Source organism: Diplotaxodon limnothrissa, linkage group LG16, assembly GCF_057381915.1.
Source record: "Diplotaxodon limnothrissa isolate DT_005_m linkage group LG16, D_limnothrissa_male_GT1.1, whole genome shotgun sequence".
Classification (NCBI taxonomy): domain Eukaryota; kingdom Metazoa; phylum Chordata; class Actinopteri; order Cichliformes; family Cichlidae; genus Diplotaxodon; species Diplotaxodon limnothrissa.
Genome location: NC_140611.1, coordinates 38,435,248 through 38,446,997, shown reverse-complemented (window position 1 = coordinate 38,446,997; position 11,750 = coordinate 38,435,248). Strand labels below are relative to the sequence as shown.

The 11,750-nt window shown below is 42.3% G+C and overlaps 1 protein-coding gene across 1 annotated transcript in view; it reads left to right on the top strand.

Moving 5' to 3' along the window:
- Window positions 1-11,750, top strand: part of LOC146616660 (partitioning defective 3 homolog B-like) — a 237,406-nt gene that overhangs the window by 92,586 nt on the left and 133,070 nt on the right. The gene's annotated exons all lie outside the window — the stretch shown is intronic.

The following is an 11,750-nucleotide window of genomic DNA, read 5'->3' as shown; positions in this document are numbered from 1 at the left end:
ATTTTTCCTACGTCTTCTTCCTTTTCATGTTGCTTTTTATGCCTTTCTCCCTCTTGTGTCTCTTTCCACTCGCGTCGACTGATGTTTCCTCAACGGCTGCCGGGAAGTTCCACGTACAGACGTGAGCTTGTGACCCTGAGCCCCATAGGAAACTCTGTTTGTGCAGACAGGAAGCGGGGCGATGTGTTTGTGCGTGCACATGTGATCACTCGCCATGTACGCATGTCTGAACTCCATGACAGTCTGCCAGGGATACCTCTCTGAGATGTGTGCCTGAATGTCTGCACTTGTCATCCTGTTGCGTGTCCACTCAGAATCGCTCTACTGCTCGATAATAATATACTGCAAAAAAAACAGACGTGAACCGGTTTAAGGTGGAGTGCGTCATTGTTTTTATGTTCTCCTTTATGTTGTGTTGGTGTAAAAAACAACAACAACATGTTCAGCTGCACTTACTGAGGGTCTGCCTGTGCTGTATTCATGCAAAGGAGAAAAACTCATGAAGCGGAGAAACCTGAGAAACACACTGCACTTTAACACCGATCGAGTTATTTAGTCCAAAGCGTGAGTGCACGCTCAGGTGGGACGACACGTGTGATTTCCATATACCCGAGTTCACCGATCAGACACAACATCCTGACCGTCGACAGGTGAAGTGGTTAGGATAACCAGTCCTGAGGTCATACTGGCCATTTCAAGTCAGGCTGAGTCAACAGCAGTGTGAGGTGTTTGACTTGGCCTCCTCGTTCCCCAGATCTCAGTCCAGTCGAGCGGCCGTGGGATGTTCTGGACAAACCCCTGGATGGGTCAGAGCAGGTGGTCATAGTGATATGCTTCCCTGGACAGAAAATGGAGATGAATGCTGATAAACCTGTGAAATCGATTTGAAATCACACATCAGAACCAAAACGTCTGGCTGCTTGAACTGAAGATGGAAATAATACATTTACCCTGATAGTCTTTCCTGTGAGTTAAGCTTCAAGTCTCACCTGCTCAGGAAACTAAACTCCCATTGGTCCTGCTTGTTCCTTCACACACTCACTCAGCACAAACACCAAAGTGTTGTCCTTCTGCACCGATGCCCCACAGTGTCCCATAGGCCAAGTATTGTTCTCTGAATTCTGTTTTTGGAGAGAAGCATAACCAGGCTCGATTCAGGGGCACCTCTTTATTTCATTGTGTTGTTAATGAAGGTTCAGACCATTTATGACTGAACTGACTTCTTATGACCTGTTAAAGAAGTAAATAACCACAAAGCACATCTTTAAATGGACAAAGGAGCAAAAAAGATAAATGCTTACGAGCTATTGATTATATAAAATGGACTGCACTGTAACGTTTACACCTTCATCACTGTAGAGGGAAGTGAAGCCTCATATTTGTCACAATGTTTGATTTAGTCTGCCCAGCACGTCTTATTAGATCCCTGCTTTACTGTGAGAACCGGGAACTGTTTCAGTAGTTGATGCTAAATTAAGGGAATAAGATGATATCAAATGATATCAAAGCAACAAAGGACAGATGTGGTGTTAAAACCAGCAGAGTGTTAAACAGACAAACATTAAACAGATCTGTGATGAATGTGTTTAACAGATATGTGAATAAACAGAAACGTGTGAGTTTGTTTGGACTGCTGACACAGAAACTGGGACACGCTTTCACTTTTGCTCATTTTGGCCTGTGTGGGTGTGGTTTCGTCCTTTTGAATGTGCAGTATTTCAGAGCTTCTCCTCTGCCTCCCTCTCCTTTCTCCCCTCCAATGTCTCTCTGTCTCCTTCACTTGTCCTGTCAGGCCGTCCGCCCCACTAGAATTCACCTCTGTCTAATTAACAGCTGGTGGTATTTATTCAGCAGTCACAACACTTTTCAAGAGCAGCAAATACAGTTACAGTTTTGCATAATGGAGCTGTGAACACACTCCTTGATTGAAATTTTAATGTGCTGAAGTGTAGAACAGCGTGTGCTTATGCGGGCGAGGGATTTCAGGGCGGTGGTAGTCATCAAGCGCAGCTGTCTCAGCGGTGAGAGTTTTTAAAAGGGACCAGTGCTTTTAAAGTGCCCGTCTCTGTGTTTAATTAGTGCATTGTACAGTGTGACAGAGTGGATGGTTTACAGGCCGGGTCAGAAAGGTAGCGGCAGAATTACAGATCATTTAGAAATATCATCAGAAGATCAAAGTTCATATTAACGACGGGGTTGATGCTGATGGGGAAAAAACAGAGTTACAGTAGAGAAACAAAACCCCCCAAAAATTATTTCAGAAGTTAATAAAAAAAATAATAAAAACAATTAATAAAATAAATAATAATTTTAAAAAAAATATGTGCAACAATAAATAAATAAATGAATACAAAATAAAATAAATAAATAATAAAATAAATAATAATTAAAATAAATACGTTTAAAAAATTGTGTGCAAAAAATAAAACAATTAATGCAAAATAAAATAGTTAATAAATAATAAATAAAAAATGTGTGCAAAAACATTTAAAAATTGATTACAAAAAATTTAATAAATAATAAATTAAAAAAAAAAGAAATTGTGTAAAATAAATAAATAAATTAAATTAAAAAAAATTGCACAGTGTGACGGAGTGGATGGTTTACAGGCCGGGTCAGAAAGGTAGCGGCAGAATTACAGATCATTTAGAAATATCATCACAAGATCAAAGTTCATATTAACGACGGGGTTGATGCTGATGGGGAAACGTGTAGTTCAGTCGAGCTTTTGTCTGTAAGTGTAGCAGCAGTGTTTGTTTCATGCTTTCTGCACTTTAGATCACTTTTCTGTGGCTGGTGATATAAATGCTGCATATAGACACGGCGTGTTTTCCACTGCGGTTACATTTTTATCACCTCAACAACAAAAACCCCTAAAACAGTGAAATTCTAATAATATTATCGCGCCTCATTAACCGAACGATCGTCCCACTTTGCTGGAGAGTTATTTTACTTAAGCAGCATTCGCACAGCTCCGCAAGCTTCGACTCGCCGTGGCCGAGGACGGCGTTGCTGACCCTCACCAGTGCACTGAAACAGAAGCCTCGTACACCTGTAAGTGCATCAGCTGGAGCCACTTTTCCTCATTTTTGGAATATAGTTAACAAAATAACTGCTCAAAGAATCAAGAATCTATGAACGTGGTGTTTTTGTTACAATCGTAATCATTTTTTTATCTGTTGCTCTGCTCTGGTAACACTTTCGAGTACTGCTCGCAACTAAGAGTGTAATTCTCCTGTAATTAAATGGAGTTTAAAGATATATTATTTAAAATTACAATGTAATTATATTTGCCTACAAATGCTTAAAGGCAGGAGCACCAGAATAAGAAACAATGGAATAATTGTGTGAAAATTTATGGTAAAACCAAGCAGCATTTCCCATCTTACAGGGTAAGTGTGCGTTACATATGTTGATGTTGAAGTTCTGCATTTCCAACAATAAAAAATAAATACCATGAAAGTTTGAAGTGTCTGTGTGACCTACGAGGGAGCAAAGTCAAGAAGCGTCTCCTTTCCTGGAACAAACCTCCACAAAGTACAGAGTATGTACAAGTATGTGTAAGATGGCGAAACGATGTTTTTCCAAGAAATGATGCAGTGCTGAGAATGACTTACGTGCACTTCCTGTAAAAGAACCAGAAATTAGGCACAACTTAAATGTACTTACAGGATAATTGTGAAATACGTGATGTTATGCAGTATGTAATATTACTTACATTTACTCCTGTACAAACCTGCCTTGTTCTAGTGTGCCTGCCTTCATGTATTTATAGGTAAATATAATTACATTGTAATTTCAAATTCCTTGAAATTCCACTTAATTAAAGCGGAATTACACCTCGTGTCGTGGGCCGGATAATAAAGTCTTACACACGTATTTAATATTTTTTAGTGCTTGATAAGCATAACATTTCCCATCACTCGACTTGATCTAATGTAAAGAAACAACGTTGCACCATCATCATCTGAAGCACAAAAACACCTGGAGTCGTGTGAAACTCTTTCCACACAGTTCCAGCTATTTTCTAAAGCGTCCTGCATCGTTGTTAAAACTGTGATATGACTGAAGTTTCCGATTTTTTATTTTATTTATGTCAGTGTGTTTGTGTTTCTGGAGAGGAAACAGTCGAAGGATGATGATGAAATGATGGAAGGATCTTGTCTATCTTCTCCTCCCCCTCTTCCGTTGTCTCATTTTAGCCCACCATCTGGTGCTGTGTGCTAATGTGTGCGCTTGCTGTAGAACAAAGACATTACACCAGCTCCACACACACACACACACACACACACACACACACACACACACACACACACACACATTCTTACTCAAAGTCACTTTTCTGTGAAATAAAATCATCTTAATACACATTCCACAGTATAGCAAGTGTACATCCTGCTGTGCTGGCGCTCTGTACGGACACACACACACACACACACACACACACACACACACACACACACACACACACACACACACACATTGTCACTTGCGAGCAATGTTTTTTCTTTAATTTTCTCTGCACATGAACAAGCATACGCCTGCTGAGTTGGCTAGTGTCTTGAAACTAATGTTTGAGACAAAGATGCTCTTTTCTGCTTCCAGACTTTTCACACCGCCCTCTCTCTCCCTCCCTCTCTCCCTCCCCCTCTCCCTCCCTCCCCTTCTTTTGTTCAGTTTATTTTTTCATGCATGTCACTGACGACTTCCTCGTTTACCCTTTGCCAGTTTGCTAAAGGCCTCTAAAACATTTTGGGTCATAAAGTAAAATAGGTAAACGTCTTTCAGCTTTCCTTTTTCTTCATTGCAACAGTGCTGAATCCTGCAGCAGAGAGCAGGGCAGCTGGAGCCATGCACGATCATGAAATCATAATATAATCCATATTTTGAGGCTTTGGGTTATGTGGCTTGAACCAATCTGTGTCTGATGATTAACAACTTGCCAATAAGGTTGCGTGGTTCATCCAATTCACCTGCAAAGAGTTGTTGCTTGAAACTCCTCTGTGTGTCAGAGTGAAGCAGTTTAACTACACGTTTAATCCCGGAGATGTGATGGTGTAAGAAAAAGAAGTTTCACCAGCACGTCTCTGTTTCTCCACATGTTAGAGAAATGCTGCTGCAATACATGAAGGAACTGTGAGCACAATGGCATTATAGGGTTACACGAGTTTCTGAGACCTCTGTCTCTTCAACATGATCAGTACTTGACATAGTTTCAAAATGTTATGGACAAAACTCTTTTTTTGTTTTATAAAATTAACACTGTTGTTAATAAAAAGTTGCCAAAAACACTCAAATCAAATGTGATACAAGAAATATATAATAAAAAGACATCAAAAACAACATGATACAGCAAAAATAAATAAATGGGGATTCATAAACATCTCAGTTCCAAAGAATCTGAATTTTCAAGCAGCTTATTTCTTTGACTGTCCGCTGATTGTAAAGCAGGAAGTTTCTCTTAATGTACAAAGATCACCATTAAAAAACTGTGGACCCATTTATTGAATAGTTGTTTATCTATTATTTAATTACTCTGGCGTACGGTCTTTATCAGCAGGAAAAGCTGTAAAACAAGAGTCCAAAATTTTTGCCCCTCTGCACAATTTCCAGAGAGCTGGACTGGAATCTGTGCTGGTCTGATTCTGGCCCTCGGGCCTTATGTTTGGCACCCCTGCCGTAGAGAAACTACAGGAATTGCTGACAGCGTGCTAGTGACTTTGTTTCCTCCCCTCCTCGATGTGCTGCGTGCTTTCACGACGTTCATGTTTTAGTTGGTCTGTGGTTTACAGAATGTGCACTGAATGATGCTTAAAGATGACTCAGTGGGTTGAAACACGAAGGGGTCCAGAGTAAGCTGTGGATGTGACGAGTTGTGTAAATTGATCCAAATCTGTGAAATCTGTGTAAAATTGCAAACATAAATCCCTGTTGTGTTCAAACTCGCAGTGATTTCATAAAAGTATGCTTTGAATGGCTCCTGCTAGAGTAAACATCAAAGTGGACCTTTGGGTGGCACGAGGAACGTTTCTGTTTAACAAGTCAAAAAGCCAAAAAACAGAAACATCTTTCTGAGTGAGGTGAAAGCTTCCCGTCGTGGTAAATACAATCCAGTATTCATGTCCCCCACCTCTTAAGCATGTATGCTTGACACAGTAGATGACAATATGAATACAAACCCTTCACAAGTGCACTCTGGATAGAAATCTGTGTGGCTGATTGGTCTGCATTTGGTTCCTGCAGGCTCGTTGTGCAGTTCTGCTTTTGTCATCTGCTCTTCGTCGAGCTCCACGGCCGTCTTCTCTTTGCTCTTCTCCTTTCCACAACAGGAAACATGCTTTTTTTTAGCAGCAGATGCTCCACACTCACACAGACACACAGTGACATTTAAATCAGTAAACAGTTAGCAACTGGTGACAGAGCACATTCAAAACAAAACAACTTTATTGAACAGTTTCCTCATTCTGATAATCCCTCATCCATCACCGCTGCAGTCTTTGCAGTCTGTTGTCTTTCTGTGTGTGTGTGTGTGTTACGTCTCACTGATATTGTCACCAATGTGACCTCACAGAGTCTCTACAGTAGATCCCCCATCTGTTACACCCTCAGAGACCTGTGTATGCACACACACTCGCACACATATACACACACAAGCTCCTTGGCAGCTTGGTGTCTCTGCAGGAGCTGCCATCATCCCAGTGGAGAGCAGCCGAGAAGGGTATCACGTCTCTTTCCTCTTTTTTTCTGGCTCTCTTGTCTCATGTGACATCTCGCTGGTGTTTATTGAAGGTTTAGCAGCATCATCATCATTTTTCCTTTCGCCCACACTGCTGTGACTCGAACGCCTTTGCACACGAGTGTCACACATACTCGCACATGTCAGTTGTGTCAATCCAGTGGGGATCAGCGCGGTTACTCAAAGATACGGTCTTTATTCTGAGGTCGTACTCATTTGCAGACATGCGGGTAGTCTGCGCGGCCAGATGAAAGTGCACGTGCACTGAGCTTTGTGCACAGCCTCTGATGATGTCATTCACATCTCTCACACATTATTCATTCAAGCAGACCCCTACGTTTATTCCATGTCTGAAAACTAAAGCCTTTAAACCTGCATTCCGTCTTTTGGCCAGCAGGGGGCGACTCCTCTGACTGTGCATATAAGTTAACTTAAGTACCGGATTATAAGGCGCATTAATCGACACAAAACAGTCAGATAAGTCAAACTTTACTCAGCTCGTTCTTCTTGCTTCCTCCACTTCTGTACCATTGATTCATTAATGTTGAATTCTCTGCAGCTGCTCTGTTCCCATGTTGTTGCAGTATATTAATGACTAACCTCGTATTGTGGATGGATTATCTCCTGACTGAAGCTGGCTCCTGACTACGGCAGCCGTAATGCTCCAACCATCCATCAAGCCGTGCGGCTTCGTAGCTTAGCAAAGTCGGACTAAAACATTTTTGACAGATTTTTGAGCGCCATGTAGCACATAAAATCGGTTCGAGGTCAGTGAGCACAACCAGGATTCATACATAAGGTCACCGGATTATAAGGCAAACTGTTGATTTTTGAGAAAATAAAAGGATTTTAGTGCGGTAAATACGGTATATGAGAAAATACCCTTCGGCTCACGCGCGCTCTGACATTTAGTAAAAACGTTCCTCGTGAGTTCAGCGTCACAATCGGTGGTTACAAGTTTTATTGTAAACAGCAAGATATTCACTAGTGCACACGGTAACACCAGGAAGACCTTTTTACAGGGAATAATTATACTGCAAGTAGTTTTAAGTACTGCGTTATTTCATGGTTGTGTACGCTGTACTTTCTGTTATGAGTGGACTAATCTTGCTTTTTACATCCTTGTTTAATTTGCATTATGTTGATGTACAGGATGTGTGTTCTATTATTACTGTGTAAACACTTTGTATTACGTACAGCACTTACTTACTTATGGTGTCATCGTTTCTTTGTGTCCTGTTACCCCCGTGTGCCTACCTTTAAATATTTGTAGGTAAATATAGTTACATTACACTCTGATATGCTCTCCGGCCTGTGTCAGCGGGGATCAGCACATTCCCTACTTCCAGTCAGAGGTGCTCAGTGCAGCCTGACATGTAAAGCATTTTCTTTAACGTGTGTGGAAAACGGCAGCTGCCACTCTGCTGTCGGCCGTTGCCAAAAAGCAATTCTGTGTTCATGTGGGGATCCTCGGCACGTGAACAGAAGGCTGCCCGGCTCGCACCGCGGACCCGTAATGTAACACGATGGCCCGTGACCACTTGTAAGCTTGGAAAACAAACCCTGTGCCGCCAACACCTGCTGTGGATTTCACATCACCTACATGCCTGCTTGCCCTGCATGTGCAGACCTTTAATAGGGAAATCCGTATTAGCAGCATTACTTTACTTGTTGAACGGCAGCGACGGGCAGATATGAGCCAGAGTACACTGCCCGATTCCAACCAGCCTCTCTGCAGAGATTTGTTCTGTATATTAAATGTGTCGTGGACGTCAAGCGGTTTCCTTTCTTTCACACAGACATGTTAACCTCCACAGCTTCCTCTTTGTTGTCACTCCTCATCATCTTCCTGTTGCTGTACGATTGTAAATGCTCCTTTGTCTCACTAAGACGGGGCTGTGGGGGTTTGCGCTGCTGCTCTTACTCCAACCATTAGGGAAGAATAGGGTGTGGGGGGGTTGGACAACAGGAGCCCATCCTGAGTGGTCAGTGATGGGACAGCTATTTTCATAAGTCAGAAGCACGGCCCCTACTGTCAGGTGTGGTCCCTGGGAGTACTTACCTCAGCTGTTTGTGTGTATGCATGCTTGTGTAATCACAACGCCACGTTTAAGTACACGGCCACTGTTGTAAAATGGATCCTTGGGCAGTGATTCACACGGCATGGGGCTGTCCACACACGCTCACAGAGCCTCAGCATGGCTGGGTGGAAGGGCATCTGTGCACCATTCTCATTAAAAGACCACGTCGCTGAAAGCAGGTGTCCTCGCAAACACGCACCCAGACAGAGGAACGGCACAATTTATAGTGCCGAGTGTGAAAGCAGATCAAACACAGCCGATAACCAAAATTACGATCGCCGCTCGTCTTACCTCGCGCTCCTGATAGTGTTTTAATCTTTGTGCGGCTCTGGCTAACAGCTCATCTGTCCTTCAGAGGTGAAGCAGCGCACTGTTCACACTCGTTTTCACATAATGCGTCTCTCCATCATTCCCTCTGTCATGTTTTCCCGGCTCAGTTTAATAAAAAACGCACACACAAACACACCAACAAAGCTGTCTTTTTAATAGCTTGTCCTCTTGTTGATCCATCGTCGTGGCGACCCATTTAAACGTTGAATGACCAGCACGAGGAGCGAGCTATGCAAACAGCTTTTCCTGTAAGTGGATGGATTTGATAGAGTTTAAGGAGCAAAGACCTTTGCGTGGCTACAAACGTCAAACGGACCCACAGACTCGCAGTAGTGTTTATTATTGTAGTGCATGTGAATGTAGCCGCCGCTCGTAGTGACGAAGGTGAAATAATAGAAATGTTCGATTAAATTTTGGTGATTTTGTTTTCCTTTTCTTTTTTTTTATCTCACTACCTGTTCAATCCTCCGTGCTCCGAGGATGCGCTTGCTCCTTATTTTATGGGAAATCGAATTCCTCACCCAGAAACCATCTTTACATACATTTGCATATTTTTGTCAGGTTCCATAAAACGTCTCGCACCGTTGTGGGTGGTCCTGGTCTCCCCACCCTATCTGAGAAATGCTGCAGTATAGCATCCATCCTCTGCTCTAAATTCATTTTGCTCTGTTCTGTGCCGAGCGTGAGAAATCACAAATAACAAAAAGGACGCGGCGAAATCAGCCGAATAAAAACATTTTAGCTGCGGCGGAAAAACTGAAAAGTTGCCAAACCACGAGCATTGCTTTGGATGGACTTTTCCAGCCTAATGAATCCTCACTGTAATTATGTGCTGAAAGTAGCTAACATTCCTCTTCTGGGTGTTTTGAAGTTCTTTCCAAGGTCGGAAAGCTTCCTATCAGGTCTGGACAGTCAGTCTGATGGGGAAGTTTTTCCAGCAGGGAAAACAGTTTTCTGCAGAGCAGAGGACTTTTTGTCGGCTTAACGCTGTTAAACCTACAATCCCCACAGACAAACAGTGTCTAAAGCTGACACTGCTGACCCAAACAAACACACACAGAGGCAGACTCAGGCTGACTTAATGCATGTGTGTGCAGAGCCACATACACACAGACATGGACTCACTCACAGATATATAGTGTAAACAGACAAATCAATGCAGTAATTTATGTGAAAGTATAGACAGTCATGGAGAGAGACGACACAAAGCTGCAGCCACTGAAACTTTCATGCAACAGGAAACACGCGCACACACAGTGTCATTAAAAAGTGTCCCTGCATCAGATACGATTCGAATAAACCAGGCCTGGACTCTGTGTGTCTGTTAGCTAAATGCTAATGCATACGTATTGTGGTATTTTCTGCAGATTGTGCTAAATGTTCTGCTGTAGGTGAGATGTCACACGCACAGATATGTATGAAGATGTACCGTCTCTGTCCTCAGTGCAGAAAGCTGCTAAAGTCTGCTCCAGTGACATCTGTGCTCATTAGCATATTTATGATGTCATCACGCTGCAGGATTTTACGACCTTTTATTGTCTGATAGGGTCACAAGTTAAAGATGACTGCACCTGAAATGATCGATCAAAAAGCAGCCGAATGAGTTTCCAGTTTTCTGGGTTTGTTGTTCGGTCCTTTTTGGAAGACGTTGGTGTAAACGAGTCTAAAATGAATAACGATGAAGAGAATTTGTGCAACATGAATCTGTAAACGCCGTGCTTGGATAAAATGTGTGTTTTTAGCTTTGGAAATTAGGTGTGTAGTTCTTCCCGGCGATTTACTCCAGCTGTGAGGTTTGTTCATGCAGATCTGTCTGTTTTCTTGACCTGTAGGAGCAGATGAGATTTTACAAATGTGGATTTAGCTGTGGGCTGTTTCACTGTGGCATCGCTGATTATGGGAGGACGATTTCTCGCTTCCTGCGTGAAGAAATGTTTGCATGTTGACATATAGCACAGGTTGCTTTAGCCACCATGATTAGTGAGAACAAGTGATCAGATATCAGCTGAACTGCTGTAATATTGAAAACTTGTGACATTTATCAGCTGTTTAACTTGAACCTAGACCTACGTGCACTTATTCAAAGAACAGTCATCCTCCTGTTTTCTCTCAATCGATGACGATGATGATGCTGGGGATGATGGTGGATCTTCCGTGCGTAAACATGACATGTTTGTGTTGTGTTGTCGGTTATATGTGCAGGTGTGTGATGAACAGAGATGGGCAGTAACGCGTTACTGTAATCTGATTACTTTTTTCAGGTAACGAGTAAAGTAAGGGATTACTATCGCAAAAACGGTAATTAGATTACTGTTACTTTCCCGTAGGAACGCTGCGTTACTGCGTTACTAAAACCGTGATTTTTTTTGCGAGTGTCTCATGACAGTGACGTAAGCGAGTGCGACGTTCGTGACAACAGCTGTGTGCAGATCAACAATGGATCATATATGGAGTGCAGAGAGAGTATGAGCGTGCAGCGTTTAAAGCGTGGAAGTACTGACCTTACTTTGAGTTTGATTCCATAAAAAGTGACAAAAACATTAGTGTCCGCTGTGCGTGGGAAGAAAACTTCTTTTTACAGAGAAAAAACCCCTAAACTTCCA